The 12,728-nt window shown below is 43.0% G+C and overlaps 1 protein-coding gene and 1 long non-coding RNA gene across 2 annotated transcripts in view; both read left to right on the forward strand.

Annotated features, from left to right (window-relative positions):
- Nucleotides 1-12,728, forward strand: part of ADAMTS16 (ADAM metallopeptidase with thrombospondin type 1 motif 16) — a 141,707-nt gene that overhangs the window by 10,692 nt on the left and 118,287 nt on the right. The window lies entirely within an intron of this gene.
- On the forward strand, nt 3,702-12,352 carry LOC144381054 (uncharacterized). The gene is made up of 2 exons (XR_013445467.1): nt 3,702-3,764; nt 12,177-12,352. It is a non-coding gene; the product is annotated as an uncharacterized LOC144381054 (long non-coding RNA).

The raw sequence follows: 12,728 nt of genomic DNA on the forward strand, positions 1-12,728 counted from the left end.
TTTAACTTTCTGTCTCTGTAGATTTGCCTAATCTGGTAATTTCTCATAAAGGGAAGCATACAACTTGTGGTCTTTTGTGACTGGCTTCTTTCACTTGGTATAATGTGTTCATGTTTCATTCGCATTGTAACGTGTATCAAAACGTCATTATTTTTATTGCTAAACATACGACATTTTTTATCTATCCTTTCAACGGTTGATGGATCTCACTGCCTGTGCTCTTTTGGCTGTGACTATCACTGGTGTTTGTGTACAAGTTCTTGTGCAGACATATGTTCCGTTTCTCTTGTGTTTATACCTAGGAGTGTAATTGCTGGGTCCTATGGAAATTCTATGTTTAACATTTCGAGGAATTTCCAGACTACATTCCACATCAGTGTTCCCATTTTGTATCCTCCTAGCAATGCATGAGGATTCTGATTTCTCCTCATTCTGGCCAGCACTTATCCACCTTATTATAGCTGTCCTGGTGAGGATGAAGTGCTGTCTCATTGGGGCTTGGAATGGCTCGATAGAGATCATTGGATGGCGGTTTGGTTGTTTTTATTCTTGTTATTGTTTAGTTAGTGGTTTTTCCTTCCAGCACTTTGACGATGTCATCCTACTGCCTCTTCAGCCCTATTGTTTCGCTGGAGATGTCTGCTGTTTATCTCATTGCAGTTTTATTGTGCATAGGAGTTGGGTTTTTTTTATGGTTGTTTCAAGATTTTCTTTTTGTCTTTGTCTTTCTACGTTTTTACTGTGATGTGTACGGGTGTGGGTATCTTTGTGTTCACCCTGTGGTACTCTCATTATGCATATATTGGTGTGCTTAATGCCGTACTACATTTCTCGGAGGCTCCACTCATTTTCCTTCATTTGCTTTTTCCTCTGTGCACTTCAAATTGCAACATTTTTATCAATTTATCTTCAAATCCACTGATTCCCTGCTGGCAGTTCAAATCTATTAAGTTTCTGTAATAAAGTTTTCATTTGGGATATTGTACTTTTTAACTCCAGAATTTCCATTTGGTTATTTTTATAATTTCCCTTATTCTGTATTTCATAAGTCATTGTCATTACACCTTGCTTTAATCCTTTAGACATCGTTCTCTTTGGTTCCATGAACATATTTGTAATAGTTGCTTTGACATAGTTCTCTACTAAGCCTCACATCTGGGTCCTCTCAGAAGCAGTTTCTGTGCCTGTCTGTTTTCGTGTGTAGGGGTCACACTTTTCTGTTTCTTTGCATGTCTCATAATTTTCTGCTAGAACTTGAGCATCATAGAGAACATATTGTAGCAGCTCTATAGATGCTGGCCGCACTCTGCCTCTGCAGGGTTGACCTTATCCTGTGAGTGGAGCTCTGGATGAGGATGTTGGTGCCTGGTCTTCTCTGTTTTTGCTTCCTGGACGGCAGCCTGTATGTTACAGAAGAGCTGGCGTGGGGATGTTCAGGGCTTCGTGCTGAGCCTGGAGTGGAGCTTCCAGCCTAAGAGTAGGGGCGTCCTGCAGAAGGCAAACCAGTTCCCATGGCCATGCCTGCCTCGTATAGAGTTTCTGCAACATAGAACTAAGGAGAGGAGAGATGCTGGTGGCTTGTTCCTGCTTCTGTGGAAACAGTTCTAGAATGGACGTTGGGGGAACAAGGAGCCCTTGTCTTCTTGGCTGCACGTGTCTGGAGTAGAGCTCTATCACGTTGACTGGGGACAGGGTGAGTAGGTGACCAGACCATGGCTCAGATGCCACCAAATTTCCCCATCTTTCCAAGTTTCAATTACATTCAGTAGCTGATTCTCCACTTTTTATGACCTTAGGGAATTTTATAGAAACTTTAAATGTCTTGGCTCTGTGTGTGTGTGTGTGTGTGTGTGATTTTTCAGCAATTAAATGATCATTTCACTGGAGAGCAGATCTACCTCACCCCTCACACATCCATTTGGGAAGTCAGTCTCCAGTAGGTGCTATTATTAACACATTTTACAGATCATTGCCCAAGACCACTTTATTTTCCCCATTTCACAGATGACTCTCAAGATAATTCTTAAAAGAGTGGGATCTGTGCCTAGGTAGCCTGACTCAAGAACCAGCACTTCAAACCATAGACTACTTTTGCTTCCCGAGATCACCAGGCTGTAGCTGCCCTCCAGGGACCTGCAAGATCATTTACGTGAATTTTCATGGCATCATCTTTGAACGCTCCCATAGGGGTCATGATTCTCTCATTTGTTTTCCAGTTCAGTGCCACCTTCCTCAGCATGTAGTCCTCTCAGAGCTTAGGATCCCCATTTATACTGTAGCAGGGGCCTCTTTTAAAATATATATGGATTCATCCCGTAATTATTTATTTACAGGTTTGTTTGTGAGCTCTTCAAAAAACCTTGCTTCATTTATCTTTGTATCCACAAGTTCCTGTTAACATAAACCGTATTTTTGCTTGCAACAAATGCTTGTATTTTAAATTTACAAAAACATACTATATTTTCTCAACCTCTGTTTTGAGGTATAAATAACTATACAATTAATTTTAGAATTCATTTCATCTGATTTCTTTCCATGGCTAATGCCAAACACCCTGGATTTTCTGTTGAAGCTCATAGTTTACTCAGAAATGTTTTTTAAAAATTTTATTTATTTATTTTTTTGAGAGAGAGAGAGAATGAGCAAGGGGGAGGGGCAGAGGGGGAGAGAGAGAGAGAAGCAGACTCCCTGTCGTGCAGGGAGCCTGATGCGGGGCTTGATCCCAGGACCCTGGGATCATGACCTGAGCCGAAGGCAGAGACTTAACTGACTAAGCCGCCCAGGCGCCCCCAGAAATGGTTTTCTCAATAAGGTTTCTGATGAACTATTTTTAAAAACTTCCATTACTCAGTACTATTAATGAGCTTCCTTTAGATATGTATGCTGTTGCATTTGACAGGATTAGATTTTCTTAATGGATTTTATGCAAGTTCTGTACTTGGATTATCGCTTTAGCTCCCCCCCTCCAAAGAGTATCAAGTCTGTCAATTACCCTTGGCACAAAATCTGTGTGAAATTTTGCTCCTCTTACTTACAGCATTGTGTCTGTTAAAGCTTTAATGCATAGGCTACATATCACTTCTAAAATCTAATTATTCTCTTGTTTTCAACAATGTTGGAAAACTTATAAATGCAACAGTTCTCATGTGTGTTTAAGAATTTCCTCCCTTGGTTGGAGACTTACTCGGGGCCCTGGTTTGAACTGTCCTAAGTTTGATTCCCAACCTCAGACTCCAGGGATTCTCTGGAAACTCCAGTCATCGAGAGTTTTTCTACAGCACCCAATAAATCCTAGGAAACTGTCTGAAAGATTGCCAGACTTTTAACTGACTTTGAAAAATGTTCTGGAGCCAGTAAAATAATGCAGGAGCAGAAGGGAAAACCCAACACAGTCATGGTCAGAAGAGATAATAGGAGTTCTTAAGAGCAGTGTCCCAATCTGAGAAGGCTGGGGATGGCATAACCAGGTTGAAAATATGTCAGTCTTGGGAGGCATGTAATAAAATTGTAGAAAAACTAAGGCTTTTAGAGGAAGTAGGGCCAAAGTTGGTAGTTATTAGGAAATTTATATGTGAGTGTGGGGAACCAAAGGACAGCACTGGATAATTACATATGTTTCTGCTAGTTCCTTAAGAATAAGTACAGTAAGGGGCGCCTGGGTGGCTCAGTCGGTTAAGCATCTGACTCTTGATTTCAGATCAGGTCATGATCTCAGGATCGTGAGATTGAGCCCCGTGTTGGGCCCAGCAAGGAGCCTGATCAAGGTAACATTTAAATAATCCTTTACACTTGATGTGACCACAGATTTTTTCTATTAGCTTACCGTTCATTATAAACACGAATGAGATGGTTAGAGGAATTTAATTATAGAATCTATAATTTTGCTCCACTTCCCTTTTTTCTCAGGTGATGACCCTGAGCTTCAGGGGCGTGCAGTTGACATGGCCAGTATTGCGAGGCCAGGTGGATTGAGACAGGTGTAGGACCCATGTATTCAGATTCTCTGTCTGGTGATGTTTTCACTGAACACACTGGATGCTGTTACTTGTTCACACACTGGGGAACCAATTGAAGGAATGTGAATGTTGGAATCTGTGCCAGAGATTTTACAAATAGAGTAAATGTGTCTTTGGTCTGGAGATCTGGGTCAGGTAGCAGTGGGTAGAGGAGAGATGGCAGGCTTCCCTTCTGGTTGGTGCTCAGTACTCCGGATGTCTCTTATCAGGAGGCAGATGCGCCAAGGACAGCCCTCATATGGACACTCTCGGTCAGTAGAATATTTGTTGAAAGGATCATCGGAAGGTGCTCATGTCCACAACCAGTGGGGCAGGATTTTCTTCATGGGCAAGATCTGCCTGAGACAGCCAAATGGGTCTCTTTGGGGAAGCAGGAACATGATCCCTGTGGTCATTTCCTCTGGGGAATGCTCCAAGTCTAGGATTCTCTATACCTGAAGCCTGCTTTTGTAGGCAGTGACTATTCAAGACTAAGTCCAGTCTCGTCCCGAGAGAAAAAAGAGGAGGCCAGATGAAACCATGCTCTGTAAAGCAGGATTCTTCTTGCCTGAGGTTCAACCACAGCAGGATGGTCGTTTTCTTCTTAAATGTCATTATCCCTGACCCACACATCTAAAATTGCCTACTGTCCCCCCTCCACACATCCTTCCTATCCTCTTCCCTGCCTTTTTTTTTTTTTTTTTTTTTGTATTTATTGTTATCTGTATCAGTCATGGTCCAGTTAGGACACAGAAACCACACAACTTGAAAAGAGAGAATTAATGCAATGCATGAAATAGGTCTTAACTGAAAAATTAAAAACAGAATACAAAAGCTTTACAAGATAGCAAATGCAGGAAGTAGCTACAGCCCCTGGGGCTGAGGGAACAGAGTGAAGTCTTGGTTATTACAGTTTCACTGCTTCAGCGGGGCTCAAACTCCCGAGTAGGATCTTGCCAGCTGGTGCTGGACTCCTGAGGGGGCATGCTGCGGGTTCTTCAAGTAAACTGGAGACTGGAGCAGGCTGCTTCTGCCCGGTGAAGCGGGCTGACAGGATCAGGAAGCAGACAGGAGGTCCCCATGGGGCAGGTAGGAGGTCCACGGGGGGCAGGCGGGAAGTCCGGGGGTGGGGGGCAGGAAGTCCACGGGGGGCAGACAGGAGGTCCACAGAAGGCAGGCAGGAAGTCCACGGGGACAGGCAAGAAGTCCGGGGAGGGGCAGGCAGGAAGTCCACGGGGCAGAGAGGAGGTCCACGGTGCGGGGGGGGCACACAGGAAGTTCATGGGGAACAGAGAGGAGGTCCACAGAGGTAGGGGCAGACAGGAAGTCCACATGGGGGCAGGCAGGAGGACCACGGGGGTGTGGGGGGCAGCCAGGAAGTCCACAGGGGGCAGACAGAATGTGGGGGGGCAGAGAGGAGGTCCAAGGGGGACAGACAAGAAGGTACAAGTTCTTCCACCTTCTTCGGTCTGTCCAGTCCTTCACTATGTGGTCTATTAGAGCCGGAGAGTGAGCAGGTGGCAAAGCAGAAGTGGGATTTATAGAGTTCCATCCTCAGCATCACAAAGCAGAGTTTATTTTTTTTCTTTTAACATTTTATTTATTTGACAGAGAGAGACACATCGAGAGAGGGAACACAAGCAGGGGGAGTAGGGGAGGGAGAAGCAGGCTTCCCACGGAGCAGGGAACCCGATGCGGGGCCCGATCCCAGGACCCTGGGACCATGACATGAGCCGAAGGCAGACGCTTAACGACTGAGCCACCCAGGTGCCCACAAAGCAGAGTTTAAAAGGGGAGTGGAAGCTAAGGATGATTTCTACATACTAAGCGAGCTGTCTACTATGCTAAATATTGAGAATATAGCAGGAATTCATGAATTTTTCTTGCTTTATCCCCAGCATTGTCAATCGTGCATGGCATATAGTAAAGCCTTCAAAAGTTTATTCGATGAATGAGAGATATTTTGGTGACAAAACAGTTCTGGTGCTTTACAGAAACCATTGCACAGCCACTGATCTGGAGGAGAGAAAAATGGAGACTCAAAAGTAAAACAGTAGGGACATGGAAGCCCTGTCTAGGGAAAGACTGGACCTTAAGGACTAGACCTCACCCGGCCTGGGAGCAGGCTTATTCCTGGTGGGAACGAAGATGTCGGACCCAGTACACGCACGCATTCCTTCCCTGCGGTGGGCTGTGCCCGCCCTGGTTCACTGATCTGATGGAAATGAAGTCTCTCGTGTTGTTTGCCTGGTGCCTGAAGAAGCATGTCTCCTGAGTAGGCTGGAAGGTTGTGTTTCAGGACTTCTTATACAGGAATAAATTGGGACTCAGGGGCTTGTGTGTGCACGTGTGGGTGTGTGTTTTCAGAGTCCCTGTGAATCACTCTTGAACGAGAGATTACTGTATCATCGTCTACTGGCCTGAGGCCAGACTCTGTAGCAAAGTGAGTTTATACACTTCTGTGGAGTCCTGTCCTTGCTCACATGGGACAGTAGCCATCCTCAGTAGTCCTGACCCTACTCTCAGGTTCCTTTAGTCTCAGAACTCCTGTGGAAACCACTAGAAACATTTGCTGTTCTGTTGATACTCTGTTCCCCTGTTCTTCCAGGAATGTATCATTTTTTTGATTCCTCTGTCTACTGACAGTGATCATCCTTTGTCCTTTTTTAAACATATTTTTCACTACTTAAGAGTTTATTTTTATGTTTTTAGGAAAAACAGCATGTGTTTTAAAGACATTAAATCAAGTAAATCCAGTATTTTAAAATCGTGAAAACAGTATTAATTTCATATATTCTTTTCAATAATTTCTGTGAAATTATAGGAAACCTAAATAAAAATATCTCATTTGCAAATTCACAATCTGAAGGCATGTAGGCAGGATTCTTATTTTTCCTTAGTAGTAAATGGGCGTATCCAATAAGGTATACATTGTCAATATATTTTAAAAGTTACCAGTTTTAAAACAAAAATTAAATTAAACTAAGACAAAAGTAAAAAAAGATCCATATAGTGTTACTCACCAGATTTATAGTGATGCTGAAATGGTTGGCTGCCTTTAGTTTAAAAATGGTACTAAATAACAGAGAGTTTCAGTAGGCAATGATGTGATATATCCAATCATCCCAATTTTCTGTCATTGAATAATTGTATCTTCAACCCTTCAGACATTAGAAATTTGGAGCAAAACATTTAAAATGAAATGTAGTTTGAGCCATTGGTGATTTATTTTAATTATGCAAAGTCTGTGGAAAATATTTGCCTTGAAGACCTTAAGGTCATTTCATTTCATCATATATTACATTTCCATCTGAGTACATTGTATCTTTTTTTTCCTAGGAGAAAAAGCAGGCACTTTTTTTTCCTGTGATAAAGCCACATTTAAGTTCACGGTTGTTGGGAACCCTTTCACGACCTCCAGCACCTAGCAGTGTTCATGGCCCATGGAAGTAATTGGATGGATGGGTAGACGGGTGGGTGGATGGGTGGATGAATGAAAATGATGGATGGATGGATGGATGGATGGATGAATGGACAGATAAATAGATGGAGGGTTGATGATGGATGGTAGATGAACAGATGGATGGAGAAATGGATGGATGTTTGGATGGAGAAATGGATGGATGGGTGGACGGATAGATGAGGGATGGATGGATGGATGGATGGATGGATGGATGAAAAGTCCTTGCTTTAGATACTAGTTCCATCTATGCTGGAGAGAGTTCCTATATCCAGAGAGAAGGTGCAGTAACTGTGAAAAGCTCTATCTAGAAATGGTTCTAAGTTGATTTTGGAAGGCATACTTTTCCCATACAATCACCACATGGATCCAAGCCTGTCTCTTGGGGTCCTGAAAACATACTTCCACAGCAAGGAAGAGTAATGCCGGGGCTGTTCACTTCACGTGGTCTCAGGAAAGGCCCCCTGTGAGTGAGCACTTTTCCAGGCCTACCCGTATGAGTAACTTCTCTCATAACAGAATTTCTAAACAAATTTTAAATAAGAAACATTGCGATGTATTTGGGTGATAGGATATGATATGACTTGTGTAAAGTACAATTCAAAAAACAGTGGTTTTGTCCACCTCTTAGCTTTTTAGACCTCATTGTGTGAACATAGGGACATAATTGTGTCTCTGTGTCTTGGACACATGTCTTCGTAAGTTATCAGGCTTATGACCGGGGGGATTGCCTGTTGCGCATGAGGATTTCTGAGGAACAGTATTCTTAAACCACCTTGAATCCTTCACAAAAAGTGATGTAGCAGACTTATTCTGTATGAACTTTTAGGGATGAAATTTTGGCACTTACCCTAAAATAAAAAAAAAAAAATTCCATTTCTACTCTGTTAAGTTAGTTGAGATAAATTAAATATTAAGCATTTAAGCATTAAGCATTTAAAAAATTACAATCCTGAACGAAGCCAGTCAGTAAGCACTGGAACAGCTACAGTTTCAAGGCTGTGGTAATCCTCCTGGGAAGCAAATGAGCAAAAGAACACAAACTGTCTACATGCGAGGAAAGATCTCTATTTAGACAGACATTCAAACAAGAAACAGAATAAAATGACTGCTTAAGTAAGATAACCAAATTGGAAACATAGTGAAAAAACATGGCCATTGGAGTCACAGAGGTGTTGTTCACTTGGAATTTCTCACATTTACTGGCCCAAAGGCTCAGTACTCTGCACTTCCTTAATTTGTGAATAACATCCATGTCACCGGGTTGCAGGAAGATAGGGAGATACGCTCTTTGCATCAAAGCCCCCAGCACGCAGCTCAGAGCTTGGTGCACAGTAGGAGCTGAGCATGTTCTTTTCTCCTCAGCCTCCCCCCTTACTCCACTAAAAAATGTGGTTACAAACCTAACTAGCAACTTACCGCCCATGTTGCAGTGCAAGCAGGTTCAAGTCAGGTTGGAGATGGAGTTACATTGACCTTCAGCGAAGCCCCACAGATGAAATGGGAATAGAATCAGAATATATTTCATTTACAGTGAAGCCTTTTGGGTGATTTATTGAAAGCACTTGGGATGATAAAAAGACGTATCATTTGAGCAAGCGATTTAAAATGCAAGAGTGTAGTTTATGCAATTTTTAGAAGCATGGGTTACGCCCACACATTTACATTGTCCTTTCTCAATACCTGGGAGATTACTTTGTGCTTAATAAAGTATCATAAATGAGGAAAGTGCCCAGAATAGCTGACATTTTGCCTCTGCATTCCCCTGCAGCAGCCAAAGGAGCCATAAACCTTGTTTTATTTGCAGAGATTATCTCTCACTAAAGCTGAGCCAGTTTTGACTATTCCCATTGTAGGTCCTCATTAGGTAATAAAACGAAGAGTGATGGACTGCAGAATAATAAGCCAGAAGAGAAGCTAGGCTATTTTACAACTCAGTTCCGTGACCAGCTGAGATGTGCATGTGTGTGTGTGCAAGATTTGGGAGAGTAAATAGTGAACGTGTAAATGTATAAGCACTTTACCGAGTAACCGAGCGTATGCAGAAACGTAAGCCATTGCGTGTTCCTTCTGAGGGTCAATACTGTAAGTTAAACTTTCCTTTACCATTCGGTATCGTTATTCTGAATTTTGAATATTGCTTTGGTACATAATTATGTTTACTATATAAAAACTTTCCTTGGTCTAATATCAATCATAATGTCCTACCTCTGCGTCCAGTAATCCAGTCTGTTATCCACTGGGGAGCAGCTTATGGGCTTATTCATTCTAATAAAATTGAGTTTACCAATCCCCAACACCTTCAAGTTCCCTGTTGTCAACCCTCTGAAAGGATAGTGATAACGTGCATCACATTTTTCTCTACCAGAGGAAGAACTAGAGCTGCTTGGTTTATGAGATTTTCGGAAGATAGCTAATGCCCAGATATTTGAAATGTGCTCCAGTCTAGTGTCTTGGAAGAACTGAATCCCCAGGTTATAGGGGTTGCAGGGACTTTGTGGGGCAGCAGTTTTCTTTGTATTTTGGTTCTAAATACAGGCTGGATCATGCAAAATTTACATTTCCATTTGCTAATGAAAACCCTCCTTACATTTATTTGAAAACTTAAAACCCCAGCTTCACCGCAGGGTGGAGTCCCGTATGTGCACCCGGGGCTGAGAACTGGCCAACCCAGCTTCAGCCTCACAGGGAGGTTCAGCGTCCCTGGGACGTCTGTGCCACTAGGTGTATAGGGAATGCACAGGGTGTGAACTGATGTGGGCACTGATGTCTTAAAATGTGATGCGTATCAGTAAGAATAATATGACGAAGTCACAGATTGCAATTTAGTAAAAGTGTCTTAAGGCCCATAGCCTAAAATTAAATTGTTGAGAGGCAGTCCTTGGTTACATATAAACCAGTGAATTACATTCAAGTTGTATACATATACTGTAATAAAACTGCTAGGTATGCGGTAACAAGATCAGGAGTGAATATCCGTTCTATCCAACGTCTGAATCAAACCAGGAGGGCCAAGCATATTAGTTACATTCTGAGATGGTATCACGTTCTGTTGTATCCTTTGCAAATTAATCCTCTCATCTGGCAATTATTCACAGCTCAGATTTCATTGTCAGCCCGTGTGCTGTGAAATGGATTCGATTTAGAGACTTTCAAGAGGTCATTTTTGTTTGATCTTGGTTTCAAAGTCAACCACAACCAACTTCTGCTTTCTCTGGCTTCAGCCCTATTATCTGCCCTTTGTCAAATGTGTGGCCTTTGGGCTCTTGCAGGGGATGGAGCGGCCGAGACTCTGCTGTTGTGGACACAGAGTACATGTGGGTAGCCTTGTAGAGTCCATCAGCATAACACACAGTTTATTCTTGTATCTGGGAAAACAGAGAGACCTAGAAGTATCACAGAGTCTGGCTGCCATTGCCATCATCTTTAGTTGGGCGCTCTGGGGGGGAATTCCTGTTATGATGAGCACAATTACCCAGTGAGCATGGGGCTATAATTCACCTTCCATCCACACATTCCTCCCACTCTCTTGTCAAGTTAATCATCTTATAGCCCAGATGATCAGCTTGTGCCCAGACGGTAGCCTCTGGTAATATTTTTTTGTCTCATGGGAAAAGCAAACACATCCTTAGGCTTTGACTTGCTTGGTGGTTCTTGGGGTGTGGTGGTTCCTCTGTTCCTGGTAAGCAGACAGCATGGTGCACGGGGATGCTTTCACGCAAACACGGTGTATCGCACTGTTTTTCTTTTCTGGCCTACCCATTGCTTTTCTCCAACTCCTAAACCAGAGCTTGGGAAAAATTGGAACCTGCAATTCTTCCAATACTCTGTGTACCCTGGTACCAATGTGTCATCATTTTGAAAAGGCCTACACACAACTTGTATTCCATGTTTGGTTGTTATGGAGCAAACACATGGTGAATTCTGCTTTCTCATAGGAACATGTACATTAAAGTATGTGTCGGTGATGTAATTTCATGGTTTTAAGTGAAACATGAAAATGGAACCATTATAAATAGGGAAGGTAACTGATAAGCACCGACCGTATGTCAGGAATTTCTGCATGTAGATCCATTGCATGCATTACTATTGCATTTCATTTTATTAACATCTGTTGAGAAGAGTTTTTATTCTCATTTTGTATAAGGGGAGTCTGAGGATCAGACAGAGTATGTAACCTGTCCAAAGCTGCTATCCATCAAGGATCAGAGCCTGGGTCCTGAGACATGCCCGTTGGATCACAGAACACATGATGGGCCTTCCATCCAGCACCCATGCTCCCACACAGGGCCATTGTCTGTCTATATCCTTGGAGTTTAATTGGTTGGGCAACATTGGATCTTGTCAGGACTAGAAGAACTTGGTTGTACAGCCCCTGGGTTTAATCACTCGGGTGCAAGCACTGGGGGCAGCTTGCAGTTCTCCACACTCTCGCTCAGAAAGCCACGATCCCTGAGAACTCTGGAGGGCCTGTGTGTGTTATAGCTCGTGCCTATCAGCTCACAGGATTATATGAGTTAGCAGTAAAAAACCAGAAAGACAGACACAGAACATATGTTAGAAGCATTTTTTAATCCAAAATTAATCAAGGAAGACTACAGAAGTTGAAGAGCATAAATCGTGTCTGGCCCCCTTTGTTCAGCCCGGGTCACAGCTGTTGGGCCCCATGCATTCTCCGTGGACACGACAGCCGTATTTCTAACAGCATTATTTCCTTTCAGTGCGCTTGAGCCAAAGCCGCACGTGGAGAATTGACAGAAAGGCATCTTCAGGAGCATCGTGATAACAGCTGTTGCTGAGTGAGAGAGGTGATGTCTCACCTGGAAGGAACTGAGAGAACTCGTCCTGGGACATTCTCTTCTTACAGTTTCTTTGGTGAATAAACAATATAACTTGCCAGGAATTGTTTTTGCCAACGAAACACACACACACCCATTCATATATACTGACTAAAAAAAAAAAAAAAAAAACGGGGCGCCTGGGTGGCTCAGTTGGTTAAGCTTCTGACTTCGGCTCAGGTCATGATCCCAGGGTCCTGGGATCGAGTCCCACGTCGGGTTCCCCGCTCAGCGGGGAGTCTGCTTCTCCCTCTCCCTCTGCTCCCCCTGCTTGTGCTCTCTTTGGCAAATAAATAAAATATTTAAAAAAAAAAAATCTCCTTAGAAACTTTTCAATCTGTTGGATTTTGGGGGGTGGTGGAGGTGGTAACCTGAACATGAATAACTCCACAGGCCCCAGAGCTGCCCTGTAATGACTAGGTCTGTGATCTGAGC

Source organism: Halichoerus grypus, chromosome 2 (assembly GCF_964656455.1).
Source record: "Halichoerus grypus chromosome 2, mHalGry1.hap1.1, whole genome shotgun sequence".
Lineage (NCBI taxonomy): Eukaryota > Metazoa > Chordata > Mammalia > Carnivora > Phocidae > Halichoerus > Halichoerus grypus.